The sequence below is a fragment of the Hypanus sabinus genome, chromosome 31, assembly GCF_030144855.1.
Source record: "Hypanus sabinus isolate sHypSab1 chromosome 31, sHypSab1.hap1, whole genome shotgun sequence".
Lineage (NCBI taxonomy): Eukaryota > Metazoa > Chordata > Chondrichthyes > Myliobatiformes > Dasyatidae > Hypanus > Hypanus sabinus.
The window spans coordinates 6,286,721-6,302,333 of record NC_082736.1 but is presented as its reverse complement, the minus strand read 5'-3'; the positions used below and the strand labels follow the sequence as shown (position 1 = coordinate 6,302,333).

Genomic DNA, 15,613 nt, shown 5'->3' with positions numbered 1-15,613 from the left:
GAAACGTCGACAGTGCTTCTCCTTACAGATGCTGCCTGGCCTGCTGTGTTCTACCAGCATTTTGTGTGTGTTTGAATTTCCAGCATCTGCAGATTTCCTCGTTTTTGCTCCTTATATCCAGTCTATTCTGCAATTTAGTTTTTGTTGCATTTGTTGCAGAAAAACCCGCTTCACAGAGATATGATGTTGGAAATGGAAGTAACGTTTTCAGTGCTTTCATGGCTATCTCAGGATATTCAGCCTTGACTTTGATCCAGAATGCCGGCAGAGATGTTATGTTAAACTTATTTTTCAACCAACCGTCATTTGCAAGCTCGAGGGCTTGATCTTCCCGCGCTGACATGGATAGCTGTCATTCTCCCCTGAAGTTTGCAGACTGTCATTCAGGAGTAACCTCTTTGACTCGGGTAGTGAAACCAGACAGCCGTCCAGTCATAGCTGCAGCCCCATCTGTGCATATTCCAACACAGAATGACCAGTCCGGTTTGCCTAACATGTAGTCATTCAAAGACTTGAACAGTTCTGCCCCAGTTGTGTTAGTTGGCGGTGGCATTGCGCACAACATATCCTCATGCACATCATCCTGGAATATATATCGCACATAAACCAGCAGTGTTACCTTGTTGTCGCATTGGTAGACTCGTCGACCTGGATAGCATACCATGGTGACTCGTTAAGCCGTTCTAACATCTATGCTTCACTGTCCTCCGCTTAGTCATCGATGCTTCTTGAAACTGTGGTAGCTGGAAGAGAAACCTGTGCCATCTTGTTAGCAGCAGCTTCTCTCAACAGTTCACAGCACATGTCCTTGGCAGCAGGCAGAATCAATTCTTCCCCAACAGTGAAAGGCTTCTTAGCCTCAGCAATATGGTTAGCCACTAACTATGACGCTCTCAGAGCAGCAGCATTTGAGGAGGTGGTGGCTCTCAGCACTTGCTTCTGTCCCGCTTGCTCACGTTTTTTCCACTCAAAAAACTCAAAGGGTTTGTCTTTAAGTGCAGGGAGCTGGGACTCGAGATGCCGAAGCAGTTTTGAGGGCTTCATTGCCTCATTAGACAGCTTGTCTCCACATATCACACACAGGGGCTTGGAGCATACGAGTCACCGGTCGCAATAAACCCATATTTTATGTGCGACTCGTCGTATTTTCTGTTGAAGGAAGCTTTCTTTTTTTTGTAGGCTTGGCCTCAGCTGTCTGCGTTGTCGTCATCATTGGGCCTTTTATGTCCCCCACCACTTCTTCCAAAGAAACTCTCAAGCGACGTTTGTTTTTTACTCATACCGACTGATGACCTTGCGTGCGTTCAAGTTCAACAGTGGCGTGACAGGGAATGAGGAAAGGTGCAACTGACTCATATCGTTTCATATCACCAAATCATATCGGTTCTTCACAGCCCGGCAGCACGTGTTTTGCGGCCCGGTACCGGTCTGTAGCCCGGTGGTTGGGGACAACTGATCTGAGACACTCCAGAGTTGTTTTGAGGTGACAGACAGGCAGGCACTCTGTGAGCCACATGGAGAGGACATTGATGGACTCACAGAGTGCATCACTGGTTACATCAACTTCTGTGTGGACTGCAATGTTCCAGCAAGAACTGTCCTTCGTTATTCAAATAACAAGTCATGGGTAACAAAGGACATTAAGGACATCCTGAACGCTAAAAAGAGGGCATTTAGAGATGGAAATAGGGAGGAGCTGAGGACAATACAGAGGGACCTGAAAGCCAAGATCAGGGAGGCTAGGAGGAAGCACGAGGAAATCTGCAGATGCTGGAAATTCAAACAACACACACAAAATGCTGGTGGAACACAGCAGGCCAGGCAGCATCTATAGGAAGAATCACAGTCGACGTTTTGGGCCGAGACCCTTCGTCAGGACGCTTGAGTGGAAACTCCAGCAGAACAACATGACAGAGGTCTGGAGTGGGATGAGGACCATCACTGGGTTCTGGCAAACTAGCAACAGAGGAACTGAAAGCAGTGTGGACAGGGACGACAAACTTAACCTGTTCTTCAACAGATTTGACACTGTGGCCCCGGCCCATCCCCCACACGATTCATCTGTTGTCGGCACCCAACCAACACATACTCCACTCTCCCCTCCTACTCCTCCTCACAGCCCCCCACCCTGCTCTCAGGACTACACCCCTCCCCCACCTGAAACCACCATGGTGGGCTTCACAGCTGAACAGGAGAGAAGACAGCTGAAACGTCTCCACCCAAGCAAGGCTGCAGGCCCGGATGGTGTCTTGCCTCGTCCCTGTACTGAAGACGCCGCGCCCCAGTGGCTTCAATGACTACAGTCCGGTGGCATTGACCTCCCACATCATGAAGACCCTGGAGAGACTTGTTCTAGGGCAGCTCCGGCCTGTGATTAGGCCACGCTTAGACCCCCTCCAGTTGAGGTACAGGGTTTATGCACATTTGGAAAGGCACGGCCTGCTCAGGGACAATCAGCATGGCTTTGTCAGGCAGATCACACCTGATAAAGCTGATTGAGGTTTCTGAGGAGGTGATACAGACTCTAAGATATAGGATCAGAATTAGGCCATTAGGCCCATCAAACCTGCTCCGTCATTTCATCATGGCTAATCCATTTTCCCTCAAAGCCCCAATCCCCTGCCTTCTCTCTGTAATCCTTCATGATCTGACCAATCAAGAATCTACCAACCTCTGCCTTAAATATACATAAAGTCTTGGCTCCACAGTTGCCCGATGCAACAAATTCCACAGATTCACCACTCTCTGGCTAAAGCAATTCCTCATCTCCACATTCTACAATGCTCTATTCTGAGGCTGCGTCCTCTGGTCTCAGACACTCCCATCCTCCGCACATCCACTTTATCAAGGCCTTTCACCATTCGATAGGTTTCAATTAGGTCAGCCCTCATTGACCTAAATTCCAGTGAGTACAGGCCCAGAGCAATCAAAAGCTCTTCATATGCCAAGTTGTTTCATCCTGGAGTCAATTTTGAGAATCTCCTTTGAAACGCATCCAGTTTCAGCTCATCCTTCCTAAGATAAAGGGCCCACAAATGCTCACAATACTCCAGTGAGACCTCACCAGTACTTTATAAAGTCTCAACACTGTTATGATTGGTGCAGATATTGTGGACTGAAGGGCAGGTTGCCATCTGTTCCATATTGGGTACTGGCGAATATGTTGGATCTACCAGCTAATGCAGGGACATGGTTACAGAGACTTGGACTGGGAATCTGGCAGTCCTACGTTTAATGATCCACATGGAATCGGCAAAATGGAAAGGAGCAGGGTGGATTTGATCATAACGTGCTGTGGATACAGTGCCATCAAAAATATTCAGTCTCCTTTGGAGGTTCTCATGTTTATTGTTTTGCAACGTTGATTCACAGTGGATTTAATTTGGCTTTATTTTCCCACACTGATCAGCAGAATGGACTCCCTGGTGTCAAAGTGAAAAACAGATCTTTACAAAGTGATCTAATTAATTGCAAATATAAAACACAAAATAATTTAATTGCATTGGTATTCACCTCCTTCAAGTCAAGTTGATGCACCTTTGTCAGTAATTACCGTTGGCTCTGTGTGGATAGGTCTTTATCAGCTTTACACATCTGGACACTGAAAATTTTCCCCATTCTTTACAAAACTGCTGAAGCTCTGTCAGATTGCATGCGGTCCATGAGTGAACAGATCTTTTCAAGTCCAGATACAAATTCTCAAATGGATTGAGGTCTGGACTCTGACTTGGCCACTCCAGGACATTAACTTTGGTCTTAAGTCATTCCTGTGCAGTTTTGGTTTTATACTTGAGGTCATTCTCCTGCTGGAATATGAATCTTCTCCTAAGTCACAGTTCACTTGCAGACTGAATTAGGTTTTCCTCCAAGATTTCACTGTATTTGTCTGCATTCATTTTACCCTCTACTTTTATGAGCCTTTCAGGAACTGCTGCAGTGAAACATCCCCACAGCAAGATGCAGCCTCACCAGGCTGGGATGGTGTGTTTTTGATGCTGTGCGGTGTTTGTCTTGCGCCAAACTAAGTGTTTAATCTGATGGCCAAAAAGGTCAATTTTGTTTCATCAGACTATAGAACCTTCTTCCAGTTGACTTCAGAGTCTTCTGGCAAACTCCAGGTGAGATTTCATGAGAGCTTTTTTCAACAATGGCTTTCTCTTTGCCACTCTCCCAAAAAGCTCTGACAGGTGAAGCATCTGGGCAACATTTCTTGTATACACAGTCTCTCCCATCTCAGCCTTGTGACTTCTCGAGAGTTATCATAGGTCTCTTGATGGCCTCCCTCACTCGTCCCCTTCTTGCACAGTCACTCAGTTTTTGAGGATGGCCTAATCCTGGCAGATTTACAGCTCTGCCATATTCTTTCCATTTCAGGATGAGTGACTTAACTGTACTCCAACGGGTATTCAGTGACTTGAAAATTTTCTTGTATCCATCTCCTGAATTGTGTTTTTCAATTACCTTTTTGCAGAACTGCTCAGAGTGTTAATTTGTTTTTATGGTGTAGTTTCTCCCAGGATACTGACTACCAACAGTCGTGTATATTTACTACAATCAATTGAAACACCTTGACTCCCACAGAGACCTCCACTTAACTGATAATGTAATTCCTAAAACTGTACCAGTGATGATTTGGGGGTGAATATTTATACAGTCAATTATTTTGTGTTTTATATCAGTAATTAAATTAATTGTGGAGATCTGTTTTCACTTTGACACAAGTCTTTTTCTCTTGATCAGTCAAACAAATGCCAAATTCAATCCACTGTCATTCAAAGTTGTAAAACATTAAAACATGAAAACTTTAAAGCAGCATGAATACTTTTCATAGGTACCTTACATGTAGGGACAGTGATGTGGAAAGGGGAGGGAAAGAAGACACGGGGAGGAGTGGTCGCAAGATCCTCAGGTGTTCCTCCCGATGGGATAAAGCACAAAAGAGGAAATATCAAAGAGAGATGAGAATGGAGCAGTGATTGTCATGAGAGATTTAATCGGAAGCAGATTGATGTACCACAACATCGAGTACCTTTGCTCTGTGAGCTGCAACAACAACAATCTGCCAGTGGCAATGTATTCTAGTTCCATTTCCCATTCACATACTGACATATTGGTGCCTTACAGGTATCTTAACCAGTGGTGGGGCGGTAATGGGGACAAGCTGTCACTTCCTATAAATTATTGCTTCAAATTGCCTGTCAACCTGGCTTTTACATATGGCTTAGCTACGAAGCTTGACAAACTCTTTCTTAGTGACAGGGGAGGGTCTAAATGGGTTTATTGGCATCATATAACTAACTGCTATGGGCAGATGGGGCTTTCACCCACGGCTGGCAGCTCATCTAGTGGAAGGAAAATTCTGATCTGAAACCTCTACCGGCTTGAGGCTAGACCCATTCATGGGGAGGACTTCAAGAATAAACACTGAGGAACAATCCAGAGCTGGATTCCCTGTCGATCCGATGTTCAATGCAGACTGGCAATCCTGTGATACCATTGGTGCCTGACCCCATCGGTCTCTGCCGTTGATCCGGATTCATCAGCTGCATGGAGAGCAGGAGCCCCTGCATGGGCAACAGCTTGCGTTACGTATCGTACTACCCTGGCTTGGATATTGACTTTCACGTCGAGGGTACAATATCCATGGTCAACCCTGACACAGCAGAGGGCCTTCACTAACGTGTCTGTCCATGGCCTCCTCTCCTGCTACGATGAGGCCAACTGCAGGTTGGACGAGCAACATCTCATATTCTGATATTAATTTCTCCAAATTTCAGAAATCACTGCCCTCTGTTTGCACACATTCACTGAACTACTATTTTTCTTCTGACTTTTCCCCCCATTCTGGTGCCATTGACCCCCTTCACCTCTCCTCACGCACTGTCATGACCAGCCCATCAACTCTCTCTGGTTCTCCACCTCCTTCGTGTCATCCCATGGTTCAACGTTCTCTCCTACTGGATTCCTTCCTCTTCATCTCTTTGCCTTTCCTGTCTGTCACCCAGGTCTTCGCATCATCATCCCTCCGCAAAACAACCCCCGCCCCCACTCACCTGTCCTCCTCCCCCTCCCCCCCCCTCCCCAGCACCTTATTCTGGCTTTTGTCCCTTTCTTTCTAATCCTGAAAAAAGATCTCAGCCCGAAATGTTGACTCTTTGCTGAGTTCCTGCAGTATTTTGTGCGTGCTTGTGTCAGTCTGTGTGTTGATTAAGCTGATCAAACTGGTAGAGTCAAAGAGGAATTTGTCGAGTGGTCAGAGACAGTTTCTTACAGCAGGACCTTACCCAGGAACAAGACATCTCATATGTAATCTGTGTAATGAGGTGGGATTACAGAGAGATCTTGTGGTGAAGTATCCCAGAAGAAGTGATCACAATGTGGGTGAACTCCAGACCACAGATTGAGGGTGAACACAAGGGTCCAGAACCAGTGTCCTCAACCTAAATAAAGGCAATTACAGAGACGTGACAGTGGCGTTGTCTGGGGCAGATGGGGTAAATATGCTTAGGGACAGGTCAGTAATGAGCAGTGGCAACGTTTAAGGAGACTGTTCATAACAGTCAGCAGACGTTGATCCCGATTCTACAGAGGGATCACAGAGAGCAAAGAACATTCTGTGGTCAATGAAGGTCAAGGGAAACATTAAATCAAAGAGCATAAAAAGAGGCAAGGGTTGGCAGTAGAAAAGAGGATCAGGATTTTTCCAGGAACCAATGATGAGACAAAAGCTAAAACTAACAAGGAAAAAGCAGATAGGTTAACTCAGTAATTTTAATTAGTGTTCACAGTGGGGACACAGCAAACATCCCAGAGATATCTAACAGTGACATTTCAACATTGTGCCATAATGTGTAACAATCATCATCACAAGTGTGAAACTAATGGGACTAAAAGCAAACATTTCCAGGTCCCAACGACCAGCACTGAAGCCTGGAGAGAAAGTAGAGACACTGAAGTCTGTCAAAACTCACTGTTACGGAAAGGTCCCAGTGGAGTTGAAAACCATTGTTGAAGAAGGGTGGAAGATAAAAAGCAGCTGACTGTAGTCCAGTTAACTTCACTTCAGCTACTGGAGTCTGTAATCTGTGAAGAAATAACAAGTCATTTAGAAAAGTTTAATGTGATTGAACTGAGTCAACAGGGTTTACAGTCAGATTCACACAGCACAGAAACGAGCCCATCAGCTCAAATGGTCCACACTGACCAAAGTTCCCATCTGAGCTTGTGGTCTGTAACCTCCTCACCACCACATTAAGAACAAGGCTATCCTCCTCCTTATCCCATATCCTTCAAAACCTTTCCTTCCCATCTACCTGTCCAAGTACTTTTCTTAAATATACCTGACTCAACCACCCCCCCGGCAGCTCACTCCATACACTGACCAGCCTGTGTGTGGGAAAAGTTGCCCTTCAGGTTCCTATTAAATCTCATCTCAAACCAATGCTCTTCAGTTCTTGATTGAAAAAAATATTGTTATCTTTGACTCAACCAAGGCCGCTTATTATTTTATACACCTCTGCAATATTGCCACTCATTCTCCAACTTTCCAAGGAAAATGATCCAAAACGCTTCTCACAAATCAGTCCTTCGAGATCCAGCAACATCCCCGTAAATCACCTCTGCACTCTTTCCAGCTCAATGGTGCCTGTCATATTGCATGATCACTAAAACTAAACACTATTTATGAAATGCGGCCAAACCAACGTGTTGTACAACCGCACCATTCCATCCCAGCTTCTATATCCGGTGCCCTGCCTGAAGGCCAGTGTTGCAAAAGCCTTGTCACCACCCTGTCCATCTGGAACCTGGTTTTTGTCCCTGTAACCTGGGTTACCGAATGTTAAGTCATGTTTGACAAACATACCAGAGATTTGAGACTTTACAGGGGAAGTTGGAGAAGTGGTGATTTTGGATTTTCAGGAGCCATTTGCCAAGGTACCACATGAAAGGCTGGTGCACAAGACCAGAGCTCAGTACTGGGAAGGAAGTGTGTTGATATTGACTGAAGACTGGTTATCATACTGAGACAGAATAACAGGTCTGTTTCAGGCTGGGATGACATAACTGCTGGAGTGTTGAGGTGTTGCCTGCACAACAAAATAGAGACGGGTGCAGTGAGGGGTTCATAAGACCATATATGACCAAAGTTCAGAGGTGAATGGTTCATTGACATTTATTGCTAGGGCATTAGTGCAGAGAAACAGAGCAGTGTTGTTACAGTGTCAAACAAATGCACATTGATGGATTTTGGGAACTTAAAGCAGGTCAGGACATACCCAGTGAATGGCAGGGTCCTGAGGAGTGTTGATGAAAAGATAAACCTGAGGCACAGGTACATAGTTCCCCGAAAGTGCCAACACAGGTAGACAAGGTGGTGAAGAAGGAGCACGACATGCTTACCTTCATTGGCAAAGGCTCTGAGAGCAGTTGGGACATCACATCACAGTTGTACAAATCAATAATTACACCACACCAGGAGTACCCTGTACAGTTCTGGTCACCACGAGAGGAAGGATGTGATTAAGCTGGAAAGACGCAGAAACGATTCACAGGAATGGAACCTGGACTGGGGGCTTGAGTTACAAGGAAAGATCAGACTGACTGGGACTGTTTTCCCTGGAGTGAAGTAGGCTGAGGGGAGACCTGACAGAAGTTTATAAAACTATGAGAGGTGTAGACAAGGTAGACAGTCAGAATCACTTCCACTGGGTAGAAATATCAAATATGAGAAGGCACAGCTTTGAAATGCCAGGGTGAGAATTTAAAAGTGTATTTCAGGGCAGGTAAGATTTCTGTTTCCATACAGCGAGTGGTGAGGGCCGAGTACGGGTTGCCATAGGGAGTGGTGGAAGTAGATATAATAATGACATTTAACAGGGTTTTAGATAAGCCATGAATATTCAGAGAATTGAAGCACATGAATTATACACAGGCAGAAGAGATTTAGTTTCATTTGACATCGTGTTCAGCACAGACATCATGGGAAGAAGGGCCTGTTCCTGTGCTGTACTGTTCTGTGTTCTTGGTGAGCCTCAGTGATGGGGGAGTCTTTAGCCGGGGTCAGACAGGTGTATCTGTGGCATGGAGAGAGACTGCAGGATGGTGCATTACCTCCCTGGTACCAGGGCCAAGGATGTAACTGAACAAGTACAGGCCATTCTGAAAGGCCAGGGTGAGCAGCCAGAGGTCGTGTCCATATTGGTTTTAACAAAAGAGACAAAGGGACTGAGGGAGTTGGGGAAAAAATTAAGTAGAAACTCTGTGGTGAGGAGGGGGGTAATCCCAGTGTCACCTGCTAGCGCGGGAAGAAAGAAAAAGGTGGTACAGTTATATATGTGGCTCACAAGCTGGTGCATGACGGAGGATTTTTGTTACATGGATCATTGGGCTCTCTTTCAGGAGAGGAGTTGGGAAGAGTGAAAGGTCAGTAGTGGAGTTGATGGATGTGGATCAACACAGAAAGTAAGTCCAAATAGATAAATTACAGTGTCTCAATAGCACTACAAGTGCACAGATAAACAACTACCAGGTAGGCCTCAAATTTACATTTAATTTTTAAAAATGGATCTGAAAGAAACAACACAATTTTTGGTCTTTAATGGAGCAATTGGGAAAGGTTCATGAGTTTTTAGTCAAGAAGTACTGATGATAGGCTTGTTATGCCTACTTTTGAGTGGGGAAGGATCAGGAAACTTCCTAAATAAAGCCTTTAAAACTATCTATATATCTAGATCTCTGAACTAGCATTACTTATTTTTTGTGATGTGGCAATCACAATAATGTATGCAAGTCTTTGAAGTCCTTTGAAATGCTTAAGTATTTGAAAGAGAGAGTGCTAGAAATGATAATTAAATGGAGAAATGTTGAGAAGGTTTGTGAGGCATAAATTCCAGCCTGACTGGGCTGAATAGCAAGTTCCTGTGTGCTGTATTACATCTTGTATATAATTTCCAGATAAAATATCAGAATATCAAAATTTCTTAAAATTATTTCCTCAAAGGGACTTTATGATATTTTGTTAATAATCAATGATGCTCAAAGTTGGTGTATTTTCAAAGTTCAGGATAAGTTTATTATCAATGCATATGTCACCATATACAACCCTAAGGACATTCACAGTAAAAACTAAAAACAATAGAATCATTAAAAGACTGCACCCAACAGGACAGACAAACAACTGATGTGCAAAAGGCAACAAGCTCCGTAAATACAAATAGAAAAGAAAAATAAATAAACAAACAATAAATATTGAGAGCATGGGATGGAGTCCTTGAAGATGAGTTCATAGACTGTGGGAAGAACTCAGTGATGGGGCAAGTGATGTTATCCCTTTTGGCTGAGGGGGCTGATGATAACTTTTCCTGAACGCGGTGTTGTGGTCCCTGAGGCTCTCTGACCAACTCCTTGATGGCAGCAAAGAGAGGAGAGCTTGTCCTGGGTGGTGGGGGTTCCTGATGAATGCTGCTTTCCTGCAATAGCATTTTGTGTAGATATGCTCAGTGGGAGGAAGGTCTTTATCTGCGATGGACAAAATTTACAAAATAGGTTTTAGTGTTTATAGGAATATTTTATTTAGAGATAAAGCATGGAACAGGCCTTCGAGCACCACCACTTAGCAGCCTCCAATTTAACCCTAGTCTAGTCGTGTGGCAATTTGCAACAACCAATTAACCAACTAACCGATTTGTCTTTGGACAGTGGGAGGAAAGCTGGACGGCGGTGTTAGCTGTGAGGAGGATGCTCAGAGGATGCAGGGTGACTTGGATAGGTTAGTTGAGTGGGCAAATTCATGGCAGATGCAATTTAATGTGGATAAATGTGAGGTTATCCACTTTGGTTGCAAGAACAGGAAAACAGATTATTATCTGAATGGTGGCCGATTAGGAAAAGGAGAGATGCAACGAGACCTGGGTGTCATTGTACACCAGTCATTGAAGGTGGGCATGCAGGTACAGCAGGCGGTGAAAAAGGCAAATGGTATGTCATAGCAAAAGGATTTGAGTACAGGAGCAGGGAGGTTCTACCGCAGTTGTACAAGACCTTGGTGAGACTGCACCTAGAATATTGTGTGCAGTTCTAGTCCCCTAATCTGAGGAAAGACATTCTTGCCATAGAGGGAGTACAGAGAAGGTTCACCAGATTGATTCCTGGGATGGCAGGACTTTCATATGAAGAAAGACTGGATCGACTAGGCTTATACTCACTGGAATTTAGAAGATTGAGGGGGGATCTTATTAAAACGTATAAAATTCTAAAGGGATTGGACAGGCTAGATGTAGGAACATTGTTTCCGATGTTGGGGAAGTCCAGAACGAGGGGTCACAGTTTAAGGATAAAGGGGAAGCCTTTTAGGACCGAGATGAGGAGAAACTTCTTCACACAGAGAGTGGTGAATCTATGGAATTCTCTGCCACAGGCAACAGTTGAGGCCAGTTCATTGGCTATATTTAAGAGGAAGTTAGATATGGCCCTTGTTGCTAAAGGGATCGGGGGTATGGAGAGAAAGCAGGTACAGGGTTCTGAGTTGGATGATCAGCCATGATCATATTGAATGGCGTTGCAGGCTCGAAGGGACGAATGGCCTACTCCTGCAACTATTTTTTTATGTTTCTATTAGAAATAAGAGAAAGAAGAAAAATTTACCGCAAACAGACTAAGATGAGGGGTGTCGTCACTTCCCCGGCTATAGGTTGAGTCATTACAGAGCCGAGGGTCCGAATGACTTCAACCCGTGTTGATGCCATTTGCCCAGTACACCACTGCATAGTTAATGAGCACAGTGGCACCGAGGGGCTGAAGTGTGTTTGTGTCAGTGCCGGGTGTGGAACAGTTAATGCAGACGTACTTAGAGCCTGGAATAGTACATGGCACAGTGATTCAGCCATTACAGAGAAGGGCAGGACTGGTAGCGAAACATTCCAGGATTCGGATTCAGACAGTCCAGAGGGAGGTGAATGAGGCTGGGGAGCTGTACTGCTGATCAGGCAGAATGTCACAAATTCAAGGTCATCCCAGAGGCTCATCCAGTAAGACAATGCGGGTAGAACTCAGGAATAAGAAGAGTGCAATCACTGTGATGGGATTGTACTGTCGGGCTCCAAACAGCCAGTAAGAGAGAGGAACAGATATGTCGGCAGGTTATGGGCTGATGTAAAAACAACAGAGTAGCTTTGCTGAGTGAATAATCTCCCCAGAGTGACTGGGACTCCCTTACCACCTGAGACTTGGATGGGGCATTATTTGTTAAATGTGTTCAGCAAGGTTTCCTGAAACAGTATGTAGATGGTCCACCAGGGAGGGAGACATTCTTGACTTTGCCTTGGGAAATATGGGACTCACCAGAGTGGTGGCGGGAACAACCAGTGTTCAAAGAGGAATTAGACAGGTCCTTCAGGGGAAATAACCAGCAGAGCTGTGGGGACAGAGTGGGGAATGGGACTGTGGAAATGTTGTAGTGGAGTTGGTTTAAACTTGATGGGTCAGATAGTCCAGACCATCCCAGAATGATCCTGTGACCAATAAGAGTCTGAAAAAATCATTCTGGTCTCCAGTCAATCTTCCAAACTCCAGGGTGGACAAGATCAATTGTGTAATGAGGACACACTTCTGTAAAAACACTGACACTGTATTCCAAGCAAACTGAGCTGCCAGAGCACAGCACCGGCCAGTGAGGACACAGACCAGTACAACACCCGGCTCTCGACTACAAAGTTCAAAGCTGAAAGTAAATGTAATATCAAAATACATTTCTGTCATCATACGCAACCCCGGGATTTATTTTCTTGTGTGCGTACTGCTGGTTTGTTAGAGCTGTTGGGGAGGGTATAAACTGATTTGGCAGGGGCGTGAGAACTGGCATGAAAGTACTTAGGATAGTACAGTTGGTAAAGAAAGAAAAGATAGCATGCAGTCACACTGTCAGGAAGAGCGAGCTGATGATAGGACATAACTGCAGCCAGCAGAGGGATGCAGAATCAATAAGGGCAGCAAATCCAATACTTGAAGTGTTGTACCTCAATGCACAGAATATAAAAAATAAGGTGGATAATCTTATTGCCCTCTAACGGATTGTCCTGTATAATGTGATCATCACTGAATCACGGCTGAAAAATATTTATAGTTGAGAGCTAAATGCCCAATTTAGACATATCAGAGGGACAGGAAGGTAGGCAATGGGGATGGCATGGCTCTGCTGGTAAAGAATGGTATCAAATCAGTAGGAAGATGAGCCATTGGATCGGAAGATGTTGAATCATTGCGAGTAGAGTTTAAAAAATCTGCAAGTGTAAAAGGACACTGATGCAGTTATAAACAGGCTGCCAACAGTTGTTTGGATGTGGACCACAGATTACAACAGGAAATGGAAAAGGCATGTCAAAAGGCAATGTTATTGGAGATTTCATGGGAGATTTCAACAACCAGGTCAATTGGGAGAATCAGGTTGGAAATAGATCTCAAGAGAGAGAGTTTGTTGAATGCCTAAGAGATGGCTTTTTAGAGCAGTTTGTCGTTGAGCCTACGAGGGAATCAGCTATACTGGACTGTGTGTTATTTAATGAACAGGAGGCAATCAGGGAACTTAAGGTAAAAGAACCCTTAGGAGGCAGTGATCACAATATCATTGAGTTCAACTTGAGTCCAGGATAAGCGTATTCCAGAAACAAATAAATACTCAAATGGCAAAATAGTACAACTGTGGCTGAAAAGGAAGTCAAAGCTAATGTAAAACCAAAAGGGAGGGCATAAAACAAAGAAAAAAATAGTCAGAATACAGAGGATTGGGAAGCTTCTAACACCTTACAGAGAGCAACCTAAAGAGGATAAAGATTAAATATGCAAGCAAATATTATCAAAGTGGATCGTTGAAGCTTTTTCAAGTATGTAAAACATAAAGGAGAGCTGAGACTGGATACTGGATTGCTAGAAAATCAGGCCAGAAGAATAATAATGGGGTGGGGGGGGGCAGAGGCGGAGATGGCAGATGAACTAAATGAGTACTTTGCATTAGTGGAAGTTACTAGCCATGTGCCAGATGTTGAAGGGAGTGAGGGGAGAGAAGGGAGTGCAGTTATTATTATAAGGGAAAGGTGCTCAAAAAGCTGAAAGACCTGAGGGTATATAAGTCACCTGGACCAGATGAACTGGACCCTAGGATTCTGACAGAGGTAGCAGTAGAGCTTGTGGTGCCATTAGTAATTATCTTTCAAGGCGTATTGGACTCTGGCATGGTGCTAGGGGACTGGAAAATTGCAAATGCCACTCCACTCTTTAAGAAAGGAGGAAGGCGGCAGAAAGGAAATTATAGACCAGTTAGTCTGACTTCAGTGGTTGGAAAGATGCTGGAGTTAATTGTTAAGGATGAGGTTATGGAGCATTGGAAAGACAGGACAAGAAAGGACAAAGTCAGCATGGTTTCCTTCAGGGGAAGTCTTGCCTAATGAACCTGTTGGAATTCTTTGGAGAGATTACACGCAGGATAAATAAAGGGGATGCAACGGATGTCATATATTTGGACTTTCAAAAGTCCTTTGACAAGGTGCCACACATGAGGCTGCTTACCAAGTTAACAGCCCATGGTATTACAGGAAAGTTACTGACGTGGTTAGAACATTGGCTGATTGGTAGAAGGCAGCAAGTCAGCAAGTGGGAATAAAAGGATCCTTTCCGGTTGGCTGCCAGTGAGTAGTGGTGTTCCGCAGGGGTTGGTGTTGGGACCACTTCTGTTTATCAATTATTTAAACGGTGGAATAGATGGATTTGTTGCAAGTTTGCAGGTGACAAGAAGGGCAGGTACTGTTCAGGAAACAGGTAGGCTGTAGAAGTACTTTGACAGATTAGGAGAATTGGCAAGACAATGGCAAAGGAAATACATTGTTGGAAAATGCATGGTCGTGCATAAGGGTTCAGAAGAGGTTCACAAGGGTGATTCTGGTAATGAAACGGTTTTCATACGAGGAATATTTGATAACTCTGGGTCTGTATTCGCTAGAATTTAGAAGGATTGGGGGGGGGGGGGGCGGTGGATCTCATTTTGAATGGTGAAAGGCCTAGACTGAGTAGATGTGGAAAGGATGCTTCCTATGGTGGGAGAGTCTAGGATGAGAAGGCACAAACACAGGATAGAGGGCTGTCCATTTAAAACAGAAATGCAGAGAAATTCCTTAGCCAGAGGGTGGTGAATTAATGAAATTTATAACCCTGAGTGCCGCGAAAGGCAGCACAGGAAGGACCTACGGCACCCATACGGTGCGGCTACAGTTCGGCACTGGAACTTCACACTGGCCGCCGTAGTCCAACCACTCCTGGGAGCAGATTTTTTGCGAGCTCACAGCCTACTGGTCAACCTGCCAAGGAAGAGACTGGTCCACGCAGAGACCTTTCAAACGTTCTCCCTGGGTGAAGCCCAGTTGCCGGCCCCACACCTAGACTCCATCACGCTGTCCGACAACGACTTCAGCAGAGTCCTGGCAGGTTTCCCATCGGTTCCGGCGCCGCAGTTCACGGCAGCCATGCCCAGGCACGGCGTACAGCACCACATCCCGTTACAAGGACCACCCCGTGCTCGAAGGCTTCCCCCGGACAAGCTCTGACTGGCAAAGGAGGAGTTCAAGAG

General features: G+C 44.9%; 3 protein-coding genes across 4 annotated transcripts in view; 1 reads left to right on the top strand and 2 right to left on the bottom strand.

Moving 5' to 3' along the window:
* LOC132383742 (histone H4-like) overlaps positions 1-15,613 on the bottom strand; it is a 174,182-nt gene that overhangs the window by 10,943 nt on the left and 147,626 nt on the right. The gene's annotated exons all lie outside the window — the stretch shown is intronic.
* The window catches only part of LOC132383743 (uncharacterized), a 134,630-nt gene that overhangs the window by 7,571 nt on the left and 111,446 nt on the right, over positions 1-15,613 (top strand). The window lies entirely within an intron of this gene.
* The window catches only part of LOC132383758 (histone H3-like), a 28,205-nt gene that overhangs the window by 5,757 nt on the left and 6,835 nt on the right, over positions 1-15,613 (bottom strand). Inside the window, exon 2 of one of the 2 annotated variants that reach the window (XM_059954961.1) lies at positions 6,972-7,083. The gene's annotated coding sequence lies outside the window, so the exon portion shown is untranslated. Of the gene's footprint in view, positions 1-6,971; positions 7,084-10,040; positions 10,519-15,613 lie in introns of those variants that run through there. The other variant, XR_009508763.1, reaches the window with a different exon arrangement.